This window comes from Mycteria americana, chromosome 3 (assembly GCF_035582795.1).
Source record: "Mycteria americana isolate JAX WOST 10 ecotype Jacksonville Zoo and Gardens chromosome 3, USCA_MyAme_1.0, whole genome shotgun sequence".
Classification (NCBI taxonomy): Eukaryota; Metazoa; Chordata; class Aves; order Ciconiiformes; family Ciconiidae; genus Mycteria; species Mycteria americana.
In genome coordinates this window covers 113,417,909-113,433,227 of record NC_134367.1, presented here as the reverse complement: position 1 = coordinate 113,433,227, position 15,319 = coordinate 113,417,909, and positions in this window count along the sequence as shown.

The window sequence follows — 15,319 nt, the reverse complement described above, 5'->3', positions numbered from 1 at the left end:
ATTCCCCGTCTCCCTTCACAGCACCTTTAGTTATCTCCACACTAAATGTTTATGAATATCTGAGTAAGAAAAAAAGGAAATTGCTTCTTCGACTAAAAGTTACTAAGAATATTTTGTAGAGAAGAGTCTTCACAAGTTTATATTTTAGGCCAAATTCATAAGTTTTTAATCACTCAATTTTTCAGAATTAACATTTTAACTATTAAAACCTCCAAATATATGGCATCAAGCTCTAAAATAGAGCTGTCTTCCAAAAACACTGTGCAAAATGTTTCTATTCAGATTTTTTTTAATTTAAAGAAAACAAAACAAATCATGATTCATAAAATTATACTAATCCAGACAAAACTTCATTCAACATAAAAGTACTAAATGTCATGTGACATACAATCTCATCATAGAACAAGCTTTGCAAAATGTACCTTCTTCGTTCTTATTTATCTAACTATGAAATGTTAGAGGCATGCAGAAGAAACCCACGGAGAGATGTTTTATATAACCTTAATAATTCTCACTTGAAATAAGAATATTCTATATTATTTGCAAAGGTAAAAATCAAAATGAAAGCAAAAGAAGACTTCTATGCTGCAAGCAAATATTTTGCAAAGGTCAGTTGCCACGTTCATTTGCTAACTTCTGTTTCCAATTCTTGCACATGCAAATGTGTGTCAAGTAAGCCCTTCGATTATCCATAGTCCCAAATCTAGCATAGTTTAAGTACATGTTGAAATTTAAAAATATCTCTGCAATTTTGTAGACAATAATATTTTGCATTTGCAAGTGTTTCATGTTCACAAGAAGAAACCATTTCAATGGATTCATAGCACTCAGAATCTAGGGATTACTCTAAGAGTTTCTGCAGAAAAGGGCCTGAGTTTGGGATGCTATCACAGAATCACACAGAATCGTATAGGTTGGAAAAGACCTTTAAGATCCTCAAGTCCAACAGTAAACCTAACACTACCAAGACCACCACTATACCATGTCCCTAAGCACCTCATCCAAACATCTTTTAAATACTTCCAGGGATGGTGACTCCACCACTTCCCTGGGCAGCCTGTTCCTATGCTTGACAACCCTTTCAGTAAAGAAATTTTTCCTAATATCCAATCTAAGCCTCCCCTGGCGCAACTTGAGGCCATTTCCTCTTGTCCCATCGCTTGTTACCTTGGAGAAGAGACCGACCCCCACCTCTCTACAACCTCCTTTCAGGTAGTTGTAGAGAGCGATGAGGTCTCCCCTCAGCCTCCTTTTCTCCAGGCTAAACAACCCCAGTTCCCTCAGCCACTCCTCATCAGACTTGTTCTCCAGACCCTTCACCAGCTTCGTTGCCCTTCTCTGCACACGCTCCAGCACCTCAATGTCCTTCTTGTAGTGGGGGGCCCAAAACTGAACACAGTATTTGAAGTGCGGCCTCACCAGTGCCGAGTACAGGGGGACAATCACTTCTCTAGTCCTGCTGGCCACGCTATTCCTGATACAAGCCAGGATGCCATTGGCTTTCTTGGCCACCTGGGCACACTGCTGGCTCATAAACCTACTCATGACCTACTATAGTATGCTCATGACCTACTATAGTATCATTTTCAATATAAAATGATAGTAACTTTAAAAAAAAAAAAACAACAAACTCCACAGCATCTTACTGATATAAGTAACCTTCCAAATGAAGGAAAATTTGGAACAGAAATAATCACAGAATTTGATCACTTACCTAAACACTATGTAAATTATTTTGTGTTTCCAAGTATGTCAACCACAACAGAGAGACTTGCTTTTTTCAGAAATATTTCTAGTATCTCCTTATTCTTCTCTTGATTAACTACACTGTGAGTTTAGTGTGCTCCCTGGGGTCTCCACCATTGTAAATTGTTCTTGCTGCCTGAGTTTCCTGATTTGTGACCTGATCTGATTTCTGTGCAGGACTTTTTTGGGTACCATTTGGATAAGCGCTGCAGAGAGTGCTAATGCTTTTATAATTTGTGCTTGCTTTGTTCCAGTTGTGATTTTACAGCTTTCCACTTATCTGTAATGCCACAAAGATTGTATGAACATCAAGTCCTACTTTTTCAAGAATATACAGTGCACAAGAATCCTTACACAGAGGTGCCACAGGATTTCTCAGTAGATAGATAGGAAGTCATAGTGAAGAACACAATTGTTAGGTGTTAGAAAGCATATAGAAACATCTGCAATCCATTAAATAAATGTCACAATGGAGCTGAGAATGCCTAAAGGAAATTGTGCAACTGATTTTAATAAAATCTGGGGAGAATATTCTGGCAATAAAGACATGCAGATAATGCGGCTTTTGGAAGAAGGGGTTAGGAGCTATTCCAGAGCCAGACCCCTAGAAACCACAAAAGAAAATCTGTAATAAAAGTTTACATAGAAACACAGAGGTTAAAGTTAGTTGTATTTTGATTTGAGGTTAAGTGAAGATATTTTGAGTTCAAAAAACATGCAGATGTGGAACTTTGGGACATGCTTTAGTAGGCATGGAGGTGTTAGGTTGACGATTGGACTAGATGATCCTAGAGATCTTTTCCAACCTTAATGATTCTATGATTCTATGAAGTCTCAAGTTCCAATTTTTTCGGTTCAGTCAGTATAAAATAAGTATAACTCCACTGATGCTAATGCACTGGTAGTCATGTAAGGTTGGTTGAAAGCTCAGACTTAGAAATACTGTTTTAACCAGAGTAAATTAGCATGGCAAACTGACATCAGTGGATCTCTATATATGTATTCCATATGAAGCTTTGGTAAAATTTAACACTGGATTACTTGATGATGTAAAATACATCATCATGTAATCCTTCTGAAAGGATTACATCCTGTCCTTCTGAAAATCCTCCACAAGAAACAACATTGTTTGGTCCCATAAGTGTAAGTTTAGTGCTAAGTTTAAAGCCATTAAATAGGAGAGTTTGCATGGAGAGTTTTTATTTTTTGTGTGTAGTCTAAATTATTTCAAAACTTCTCACAAAAACAAACTGGTGACAAAATTAGACTCAGCATATTTCAGCTGTGTTAATAGAAAATTACAGTGGCTAAGATGTCTTGTATGAACCTTATTGCTAAAAATCAACTATACTGAAGTCTAATCCTGAGGATGTGGATTTTTATGCAATTGCTATGCATTTTTTCATCCATGTTAACTTTCAATATCTTTCTAAAGAAAATCAAAGTAGCGGTATTACATCCATTGCAGAAGCTTCCAAGGACTGCTGGGCCCTGGAACAGTGCTCAGTTGCAGGGGCTTTATATGGGTGAGCAAGACAAAGACTTTTCTGAGACTGTGCAGTTTATCATATGGTCAATGCACAGGTCAACAGACGAATAAAAAATTAACTGTCTACAGAGAGAGAAGGAGGACAAGGTAATAATGGAAGAAGATATGCTTCCTACCTTTGGTCTGTGTGAAGCAGAAGACATCACACAGTGGTGAGAAAAATCCCTGAGGAAATAGCCTATATTCCAGAACTATCCAGCGCTTGCAACCTGTCGTGGTTTAACCCCAGCCGGCAACTAAGCCCCACACAGCTGCCTGCTCACTCTCCCCCAGTGGGATGGGGGAGAGAATCGGAAGAGTAAAAATGAGAAAACTCATGGGTTGAGATAAAGACAGTTTAATAGGTACAGCAAAAGTCACACACGCAAGCAAAGCAAAGCAAAGAATTCCTTCACTACTTCCCATGGGCAGGCAGGTGTTCAGCCATCTCTAGGAAAGCAGCGCTCCATCGTGCATAACAGTTACTTGGGAAGACAAACGCCATCACTCCAAACGTCCTCCCCCTTCCTTCTTCTTCCCCCAGCTTTATACGCTGGGCATGATGTCATATGGTATGGAATATCCCTTTGGCCAGTTTGGGCCAGCTGTCCTGGCTGTGTCCCCTTCCAGCTTCTTGTGCATGTCCAGCCTTCTCAGTCAGTAGGGCATGAGAAGCTGAAAAGTCCTTGACTTAGTGTAAGCACTACTTAGCAACAACTCAAACATCAGTGTGTTATCAACATTATTCTCATACTAAATCCAAAGCACAGCACTATACCAGCTACCAGGAAGAAAATTAACTCTGTCTCAGCCAAAACCAGGCCACAAGCACAGCCAGTTTAGACTGACTCAAGTATAAGAAATGACACTTCTCCACACTGTAGAAGTACTCTATACAGCAAGCAGAATACAAATTCATTAAGGAAATGAAGCTGTCATGTAGAGCAGAGGTGGCTGCCTCTGAAAGTCAAGGCATGGCACTACATGATCCATGAAGTGTTGTCAGTGATGCTATGGTAGATTAGCCAACACAACTAGACTTCCTCCATCACCAAAGCTATGGCAACACCACACCACAATCAGCCATGTAGATGTACTAGCTCTTATGTTTTCTAAACTGACTGGGGATTAAAAGGTGTTTTGGGGAAATTGGCTTTTGACATATAACTGCTGATTACATTGGCTCATGCTGTCTAGTTCTTCATCATCTTCATCATATTCTTATTTCTCCAGACCTTAAATTATGACTAAATTAACACTAGCTGTTCCCTTAATAAAGCTTAGGCTCATATTAAAATAGAATCAACCAGAAGAAGCTGTTAGAAAAATCATAAATTTAAGACTTTCTTCAGCCATATGTGTAACATGGCACACATATTCTATAGCTATGTCCAGCTTATCTAACATGACATATGCTGTCAAAGACTGACGGCCAGGTTTCTGCACTTGAATTTAGCTATGTAAATATGACTAAATCATTGATTTAAACAAAGTTTTAATGTTATCCCAATGTTACCAAAACCAGAATTTTGCCTGGAGCCTTTTTTTTTTTTAAACATCTGGAATCCAGGGAATAATTATCTTAATTAAGATGTATGAAGACTCATTGTCTATTTGGTATTTGTATATTTAGCAATTCCAAAAATGTCCATTTCATTAGCAGATGCATGCCTCCATTACCCTTTTTTTTTAGCTTTTGCCATTGTGATGCAGAACATTTTTTTTTTCTCTGAGTGTCTTGTAAAATGCAAATAAAATGGTTAAAGACTGAAAAAAGATGAAAGTTGTGTCTTGTCAACTTCTGTGGTGAAAAACAGGCATAAAAAGGGAGGCTCAAGGAGAAGGAAAAAAAATAAAGTGCACCTTGGTGAAGAATCTCCTTGATGACTGTTGTCAGCTTCCAGATAGTGTCATGACTTTTCCTTCAGGAAAGCAGAGCTTCCTCTGTTATGGGTTATGCTGGAATGCCCAATCAAAGATTGTTTTCACTGTTTCTCAGGGACAGGAACTAACAAATGGGGATTGTGCAGGGTTTCCTGTAAAATCAACTTCCACATCTGTGTCCAGTATATTTGCCACCGTTGCCAGCAGCGTGAAAGGCAAAATGCTGAAAATCGCAGGTGGAGATAAAAAACCAGCCCTCTTTTCTAAAAGCCACTCAGGTGTTTTTACTTTCAAAGCCTATGAGGAGCTTTTCACAGAAATTCATAATTAATTTTTCAAATAGCCTTTTGACACAAACAATTTAATTCAACAAAACCCACATAACTATGAGCAGTCTCAAAATACATTGACATAATTTCAACAGCTTGATTTGAAGCTGTCATAGCATTCTAAGACAACACTGCAACATATGGAATAGTAAAATGAATGACAGTCTGTTTCTTGGAGGTGGTTGACTGGTTACGAGAAGTTAACTTTTACTTTGTATAGTATGATATGACTACACAGAAAACCAAAGATGTCCTAATGTGTTGTGTTGTCTTCTTTCTGGAGACAATGCTGTTAAGCTAAATCTTTCCAAAATCAATACAGAAAAAAGGTTTCATTTTGCTTTAATCAGACTAATCAAATGCACTTCATCAGGAGTTTTAAGGGACAAATCCAGACACATTTTAGAGCCTAAGAAAGAAGAGTTTGGACTGGTCAGAGAAATGATAGCACGGGTTAACTTCCCTGGGAAGTTTTTTTTCCACCTTTCCATGCTGAGTTTAACAACCCAAGTCAAGTGCTGACTGGCTTTACTTCAAGTATGCAGTGAAAGGAGAAAACTCTATACCTGGCTCCTCCCAGAGTTTGCTTTCCCAAGCAGTGGCTCTGCTGAGTCCAAGAATTACACTTTCTGGTGTTAATGAGATATAAATGCATATAGTAGCTGGTAATTTTGGGTGCAGTGAGTTGTACCTTTCATGATACTTGGGAGAATAGCAGTGAAACAATGTATGGGATTACCCCCCGTCCTTTCTCTTTTGTTCTTGGAAGTCACTTCCTGAAGGCCACATCTCCTTGTTTTTTTATCAGATTGGATTTTATACTTGCATGAAACAAAGCTATCAGTCAGTAAGATGTGTTGCATTGACCAGAAAAGACAGCCATAGTCGCCTTCATCAAGTCTTAAAATAAACACCGACAACGCTAATCTTACCAATGGTGTTTGGCCATGAGGCCTTTTTTTCAAGCAATCTGTGAAACAAAACATCCATTTAGTTTCACCCATAATTGCTAATTATGTTTATTACTAATTAACTTTTCCTTTACAGATGGCTTGTGAGGAAGAACTTCAGGTCAAAATAATACATTTCCAAGTCTTATTTTTCACTGACATGTCTTTAACTCTCCCATCTGCAACTCGAATAAGCATGCTTGCTTTGTCATTTGATTAGGAATATTCACTTTTAATCTCAAGTATATCTCGATATAACGTGTATCAGCATAGGCACTGAGCATGTCATAATCTCTAGAGTAACTTCACATCAAGCCTGAAAAGTAAAGGAAATTTCTACATTTACTATCAGGAGCTGACACACAGAGAGGCTCAGGACTTACTTTAACAAAAGATTTGGGATCAGACATTCAGAGTTCCTTGCTGCTGAAGGAAAACCAGGGCCCAAAAGCAGTGGTTGCCCAGGCTTCCTATATGAAAGATAAGGACTTCTGTGGTTTTAGGTACTTCTAGGGCTAGATGGCTCCCTGTAGACAGAAGGAATAAAGGCAGAGAAAGGTAATCCAGTTTCAGACTTAAGAAACTACAGCCTATCTAAGTTCTAACTCAGCAGCAAAATCCTTTATATCATCTAGCTGTAAGCTAACATCTTGTCTGCTTTCTGTGTCAGAGCAGAGGCTGAACGCTTGTTTGTGACAGTCCACGTCATCACACTAACCATTGGCTGTCAAATACTATGTGACTGGGCCGTTGCAAGGCTATTAATTGCAGTTCAGGGTATAATCCATATAACCTAGTACACAGTCATTATTTTGATGTGTTGGCTGCTATGCAGTGCCTAGCACAACATTGTATTTTATAAAATATCTTTCTGAAAATTCATATAAACCTTAAGTTAGACTTCAGGGGAATACAAATAAAAACATAAAACAAAATAAAATGAAGCACGATGCTTTGAAATAAGTTAAATTCTATGATAACAAAACATAACTTTTCTCTTGAATAGCAAGCAGCGAATTTATGTGGTACATCACATGATAGACAGAATTTTTCAATATTTCAAAGTAAAAAGAATTCTGGATTGACTGTCTTTCTGTTATCCTTGAAAATACATGTTTCAGTTCCTGATGTCAAAGAAAGGCTATCCAATTATCAGAAGCCTTCAGCCAAAATAAGAGGTTTAAAAAGGCTTTCTGGATATGGCAAAATCTTCCTTGAAGTGTGGACAGTCCCCCATGGTCTTCAATCAGTCAAACTGCATATGGAAGGCCCCTCCACCTACCTCCTTGGGAATCGTGCAGAGGGAGCTCCGGCGGTGCCATGAACATTGGGGTTTTGAAGGCAGTTCTCAGACTGCTGTAAAGAAAGGGTTCCTCATCCTTGAGAAATATTTCCCTGGGGCAGAAGATTCTGTAAGTGAAATAAAACAAAGCAGAAATATTCAGACTGGGGTGATTTTTACTCTTTTCCTCTCTCGTTGATAACAACACCATCTGCTCGAGGATTTTCTGCAAGCAGGCTAAATTCATTGAATAAACTGTTCACTCCAGATTGTTTGCTTCGCTCTATATAGCAATCTACAGTTGTTGATTAGTTAAAGTGCACAGTTCCCCAGTGAGAAAGGTATGTACCGTTATTCCAGATGGGGAAACTAAGGCACAGAGAGTTTATCTGACCTGTAAGGTCAGATAAAGTAGCTGGAGAATTCAGTTTTAAATAGTAGATCACTGGAGCAACCTTTCCCCATCATTACATAGCAGCCTGAAATATTCTGTCATATGCTTTCTTTTTATTATTTTTTTGAGCAGTGAGCGTCTGGGGAAGGAACTCTACTAAAATGTCCTTTCACGTATCTTCAGAAGCAGCTGCAACCGCTAGTGATAAATAATGAAAAGTATACATTGCCATCTGATGTCAGACTGCTTTGCCTGGTTTATACCCTGAAATTTCATAAGTCAGGGGTTTCTTTGACTGGATGAGTTCCAAGGTGGAAAATCATAGCTGGATCTTGCAAACACATACCAGATGATCTCGACTATTGCATTGATCTTTCTGCCTGGAAATTAATTAAATAAATATGCATTTGATGTTAAAACTGCACGTTCCTCCCTCCTCAAAATAAATGGCATGGCTGAAACAAAGGATTAAAAGGGTTAAATTATTAACCTGGTGCCTGGCCAACAGGAGTGCAACCCAGGAGTGAAAATTGTTACATAAGCAGAAAAACTAAATAGGTTAACAAATGAAGTTTGAAGACAATCCTGGGGACTCACAAAATGAAGACAAATACAACTTCTTGCCACAGAAGAGCTAGAAAATAATTGCAGAATTCTTATTTACAGATAACTTGTATAGAAATATTTGTTTTCATGCTCTGTGTGCAGTTTGTGTATGTACAGCTCTGTAAACTGCATTTAGATTAGTATGGATGATTTAGCATATATAGGATTTAAAAAAACAGTAAAGGTTATAATCACTAAACCCTTAAGCTTACACTGTATTTTGAACAAGGATGGTTGTATGGCAATATTTCAGGAAGGAAGAGATATTATTGAGAAGAAGCTTTGAGCCTTGAAAGAGTTAGGGGGAAAAGAGCAGGTTCTTGGCACTGAAAAGGCAAGTCCCACTGCACGGCTGAGTTTTGCAGAGTGCCTGCAATCAGGACAAGACGCAGACAGAGCAGAGCATGCGCTGACTTCTGTCGTGTTTGGTGGGGATCTTGCTGTCACTCCATGACCATGAGTTGTTGTTAATGGGAAAGGAGCTCAGCAGGGCCAAAAATACCAGCGTAGGAAATAGAAAGTCAAATGATCTCTCTGATGCATTAGCAACAAAATTAAATTAAGAGGACGCACTGCGTAGGGTTAGAGATGAATGGTTTAAAGTGAGAAATGAAATATGTGTAAAGTAGAGCTCTGGTGCCAGGGCAAGACAAGATGATGGTTAGATGTAATGGGGGCATAACATCTCCCTGCAGAAACTGTCATTTGGTCCTGATTACTTCAGCTTTGGATAGACAAACTTATAGATAAACCAACAAACAAGTCAGGCAATGGGTGTGTTTGAATTGTGACTTCCAAATTCAGGATAAGCACTACCAAATTAAGAAGAAAACCGCAAAACATACCTGGGCAAAGACACCAGAAAGGAAGAGGATTATTTTGCAAGTTTGCCGCAGGCCTTTGCAGAAATGTTATTTTCTCCATTGCTTCAGCTACTCATGACATATGATATTAATTGATATTAATTGATTATATTCCCTTTTCATGATTCATAGGCAGTTACAGCTCTGACAAGTTAATTCTGCATTAACTGTTATTTTATTTTGGCATTTTCTTCTATAACAGAGACTAAATTATTCTCTACTTTAGTACTAAATTTAAAATGTTCTATTCATCGCACATCAAGAAAATTATCACTTCTTGCATTAGCAATTTCAACTGGCCTCTGCTGCATGAAAATTGATGCTAACAACTGGTGAAATGCCAAGTAAACCAAATGATACTTGCTGTGTTGTTTTTGCATTGTGATAGCCTGTCCCCAAACGTACAATACCCTTGACAACGAAGTATGTCAGGCTAAATTCTGATCAGACTAATTCTGGTGTAGATCCAAACTGAACTACTTTAATGAGCTGAAGAGCAAATTTTCCTTTTACCAAACATGTAGGTTACTGGCTTCGTTCCATGTAAGATGCTAATGCTGGTTGGTGAGGCTATCAGTTGTGGGAAAAAACATGAAGAGCTAAGTTAAAATAGTTCATGGTTGGTCTGAGATGCTGGAAAGAAAATAATACTCACAAGAATACATTTTATATTAAAGCAGAGGGCCTGATGGAGATATGAATTACCTAAAATGTAGAAAGACCTTAGTGGTAACAGTATGTTTTGTGCAGCTGTGACTTTTTCAGAGCCCAGAGTCTTGCTGAGTTTGGCAGCAGTCTAATAAATAAACTCAAGTTCCTGTCCCAAAGATCTTGCAGTCCAAGTAGTTGAGAAAGAGGTGAATACAGTGAAGAAAGAGATTAACAGAAATAATAATGAATGCTTCATTTCTAAGTAATAACATCAACAATATATTCTGATAAACAGATGTTAAGAACTCCTTCATGTTAGATTTCCATTCATCATGGAGGAAGGGATATATATTTTTTTTTAAAGAGAAAGGACACCCTGCATAGTATTTTCCCCTTTACTAAGAGCGTTAAGTCCAGAAATTCATAATGAGGTAAAATATATTTAGTTTATTCTGCAAGACAGAGATGTACCATTTAAAAATTCTGTCACTCGGAAATGGGTACCCACACACACACAAACACACACATACCCTTTTTTCAGAGAATACAACTTCATTTCTCACACCACGTGCTCCCTCCATAGCATTTTATTCTTCCCTTTGTGCTGCCTCATCAATCCAGGATTTGAGTCTTTTTCTTGTAAGTGGTCCCATTATTTTTTGCTTATAAAGTGTTAAAATTTCCATGCAGCAAAATGTTTTGTACAGCTCTGTGTTGTTACCATGCTGCTTTACTGTAAGCGGTTTGACTTATCATTGTTGACAAAAACCCCCAGCTTTTTGTACATATATAATGAAAGCCTTAAATGCTTTCCAAATATCTATCTGAAATATATTACTTCTAATTAAAAAAATATCCTGCAGATTTACTGTTGAGACTAATGATGTAAAAAATAGACATCTTTCTTACTGCTTCAGTAGTCTAGGCAGTGGGCCAGTATGATGTGTATGATATATCCACTCTGACTTTTTTTTTAAGTGTGGGGCAGTTTTTAGGATGATACTAAAGACAATAAGTTTTCCCTCAAGTGGTTTATTGCTAGTTGCATCACCTTGTACTGTACTTACCTTCTAGCTGCTCACCATGTTTCTGTGCCTGTAACTTCAGTCTAGTGCTGGACTAAAATACCCCAAATCATTATATGCAATGGAGTGTCGTTCTTCATTGGCTCTTTCAAGATTGCAATGACTTAATGAGGGTATTGTACAGCAGAACAACCATTTTCTTTGTATTCCTATTGTCTGCTGGGGACTGCAATGTAAATCTGGACAAAGAGATCTTAATTGCCCACACTATGCCATTTAAATAAAAAGTAGTGACGTCAAAATACTTAAAAAAAAGGGGCGGCGGAGGATTTTAGTTACTAAATGCTAGCAAACATGCACAGAAGGAAGGAACTGGCTGGGAGGATTAGACCCCTTACCTGCCCTTGCTTTGTGATAGAAACACTAAAGAGCAAAGTCCGATTTCCATCTCCACTGGTTGGGTAATGAACAAAGTGTCTAACTTCCAGTCTTGCTGTATTCATGGGTACTTTACACACTTTTGGTTTCATGCCAACATTGTACAGTGGTTCTTTTTTTTTTTTTCCTCCCTCTTGGTTTCCCTCCTCATGCATCCTTGGAGAGCTGACTTATCTCCTGTGCCAGTGGTGTGCTTAGCTGCCTAAGCCTGGCTGTCTTGGGCTCCTCTTACAAAATAGTCTCCATTCCTCGAACCTTTCTCATAGTTCATCTCTTCACCTGATCCTGTCTGAACTTACTTCCTAGCCTGTAAAAACCCGAGTCATTAGCAATATCACTGTTCTTTAACAGCTATTTCATCTATTAGGCTCTTTGGCAGTCATCCTCAGTGTCTTCCACACACTGATACTGTACTGCAAGGAAATAAATGTTCATTGCCTCCACTCCATTATCAGAACCCATGTAAGTCTTTTTTTCTCATTCCTGTCTGAAACAAAACCTTCTTTGAGTTTTTAATGAATTGAGTTAAGTTCCTCTTTCTCTGCAATATTATACTCCTCAGTGATTGGGAATTGGAAGTATAAATAGTCGGAAAAGTAGTAGGTTTGATTAGAGCCATCTGCATCAAGCCTTAAAATCTTGTGGTAAAATACAGCGTACTATACTTGGCCCTGATGTAATTTCAAATTACCACACATTTGCAGTGTTAGGAATACAGATAATTTGGATCAGTGTTTGGACTTTTGAATGCTATAGAGTCTGCCTGAAGCCTTCAGAAACGTATCCATTGCTCATCGCAGATACATATAATATCTCTCCTGCCCCAATAGGTGACCTCTGTTACTGCAGTGATTTCTAGAAAAAGTTAATTTCTTGACTGTTTGGTTCTATGGTTCATTCTTCTAAATAGTTTCCATGAATGTCCCTGTGCATCTCAAAAAGAAATGCGTTTGTATGCGCTTAGTACATGCATGAACTTCTTTTCCTCAGTCTGTCTTTCTTTTTCGTATCTTTCACTAGTCTTTCATTAGAGTTCCACCATGCTACCAATTATAGAAACAGGAATGCATTACTGTGACTGTTACCAATGTATTCAAGCTAGTTCAGTAATAAGATGCAGTAACATTGTCCTCCAAAGCAGGGTATATTTTATTCATCCAGACCACCATAAGAGGGCTGAATATAGCAAACTGAGTACAGTGTTGGAGAGGTGCCATGAAATAGGATAGTCCCTTGCTAAGCATTATACTCTCCTGTTTCAATGTGAGAATCCAGTTTTTCAAAAAAGACATGATATATACTTATATGATATATGAAGAACTTTACAGGATGTATATTTTTATATATATACTTCAAATGATATATTAAAAAAGATATATACAGAGAGGTGAAGCTGCAAATCCATTTCTCAGCGGGTATGAACTGCTCATATCATTAATACTGCATTAATATCAAGGCAACACCATCCTTGATTTTAGGCAATGAACCATGTGTTTACTTCTCGTAACTGCCAAAGACCCCGGAGGAAATAGTTATGCACCCCTTTTCACATAATGCTACAGCCTGTTCCTAAACAATTAAACTGAGCACAGCTGGGCTGAAGGTGGTTTGAGTGGGACATGGAGCAGATGATGATGTTGTCCAGCAAATGGTCACCTGACAAAACCAATGTTAGCTTCAGTGCTCCTTGCTCTATTTTTCTCTGCTTCTCTGAAGCTGAAGGCATATCAAACTTCTTAAATTTGAGAAACAAAAGAAACTTCTGTTGAGAATATTTAAGTGGTGCTGTTGTTTCTTTCTTTCACAGTTGCCAGCTCAGTTGGTTGAAACTATCCTATATAATGCTCAGGATTTTCCTCCTGCTACTTGAAGTTCATATTAAGCTCAGGCCACTTACTTAAACAAAATAATTATTTGTCCTCACTGGCCCCAGCCATTCCTAGATTTCCTTTTTCCTTATACTTAAAGCAACTGAAATATTACTAATAAAGTCCTTGCAAGTCCTATATATAATACTTCAGTTGCTGTCAAGAACAGGCTTAAGCATCATCATCCAGGTGACCATCAAGCTGCATGGGGAATGTCAGACAGTAAGAAAAACAAACAAAATGTGTTGTTTGATTTTATATGCCATATACTCAAATCTATGAAAGCAAATGACCTGTTGACAGTAATAGATACCCAGTTATATAATCATTTAAAAGACCATAACAAAATTAAAACAAAATCTACCTTATGAAGTGCTGGTTATGACTGAAAACTTTCATTGTAATAAGTCATCCTGGGAGGGAGGAAGAGCCATTACACAGACTATTGCTGTTTTAAAGACTATCAGAATGTCTCAAATGTGAGACAAATTTAAGCAACGAAATACGTGATGGGTTGGAGTCTGCCTTCTAACAAGGCTGCCTTCAACAAGAAGCAAATTAAAGTTATATGTAAAGGTAGATGCAACAGCTGAGTTAGTTATTCATAAAAAGTTTAGCAAAAGGTTCCCCAAAGCTGAATACTGATATGTGGAAGTGTTATAAGAGTTTATAAAATGTATTGTAAAATAATAAAAAAAAAAAGTTTGTGATGAGAGAAAGCAGCTGACAGGCTGAAAAAGCCCTGTCTGAGGAGAAACTTACGCAACATGTTCATCCGTGCATTTATTTTGGCATTCAATCACCAAAAAGTCTCTAGTATACATAGACAAGAGAGTGGATATGAAACAAGGTAACAAGTGTGGGAACTAAATCATTTGAGACAATAATGAGACTCTAGGTGGAGCAGGGAATCTGGGCAAGGGCTGAGCAATAGGCTTAGGGATAGCTACACTTGCAGCAGAGCTGATGATGGGCTGCCTGGCCCTAACACTTACCCTGAATGTGGACAGAGCCTTAGCCTATGCCCCCCAGTCCTGTCCCAAATGAAGATGTTTTCAAGGAACAAATCTTTTTGCAGTGTATCCCTTCTTTTATGACACCCAGGTGCCCGCTCCCAGTGGGGCTCTCACCTTTGTCTCTCTCCCAACCCTAGAAGTTATAACCTTTACCCCCCAAAATGGAGGCATGTTATCCTTGGTCTGGCCTTGCGCCACACAGTCTCGCTAAATACCAAGCGCGGTCTTCAAAACTCAGTGTAGAAATATGAAGCCAGGTTTATCTTTGGGTTGCCAGGAAATTCAGATGCCATTGTGCTTTGCCTTCTCATTACTGAGGCTCTACTGCTTGTAATCTGCTGAAGATGTTTTTCTAAACTGGCTCCTGAGTACAGTAAACTGGCTCCTGAAAACATTCATTAAAGCAGCAGGCCCACGACCATTGAAAATAAAGCATTTCTAGGTTCAGGTTGCTATTTTTCCTAGGTCTGATGGATGTTCATAAGCATCAAAGACTGAAGGAGGCCAAGAAACTGTGAAGATTCCACTCTTCATGTTTTCCCCAAATATTTAGGTAAAGAAAAACAAATTATTCCTGTGTACAGAAATGATAGACAATAGTGGCACTATTCTCAGACACCTTAACACAAAATGGAACAGAGACACAGCTAATATCTGTTAATGAACAGTTTGTAATTATTTGCATCCACAGTGCAGTGCAATTGCTAACATTAATAGTGTGGATGAGAGGAACTGTGGG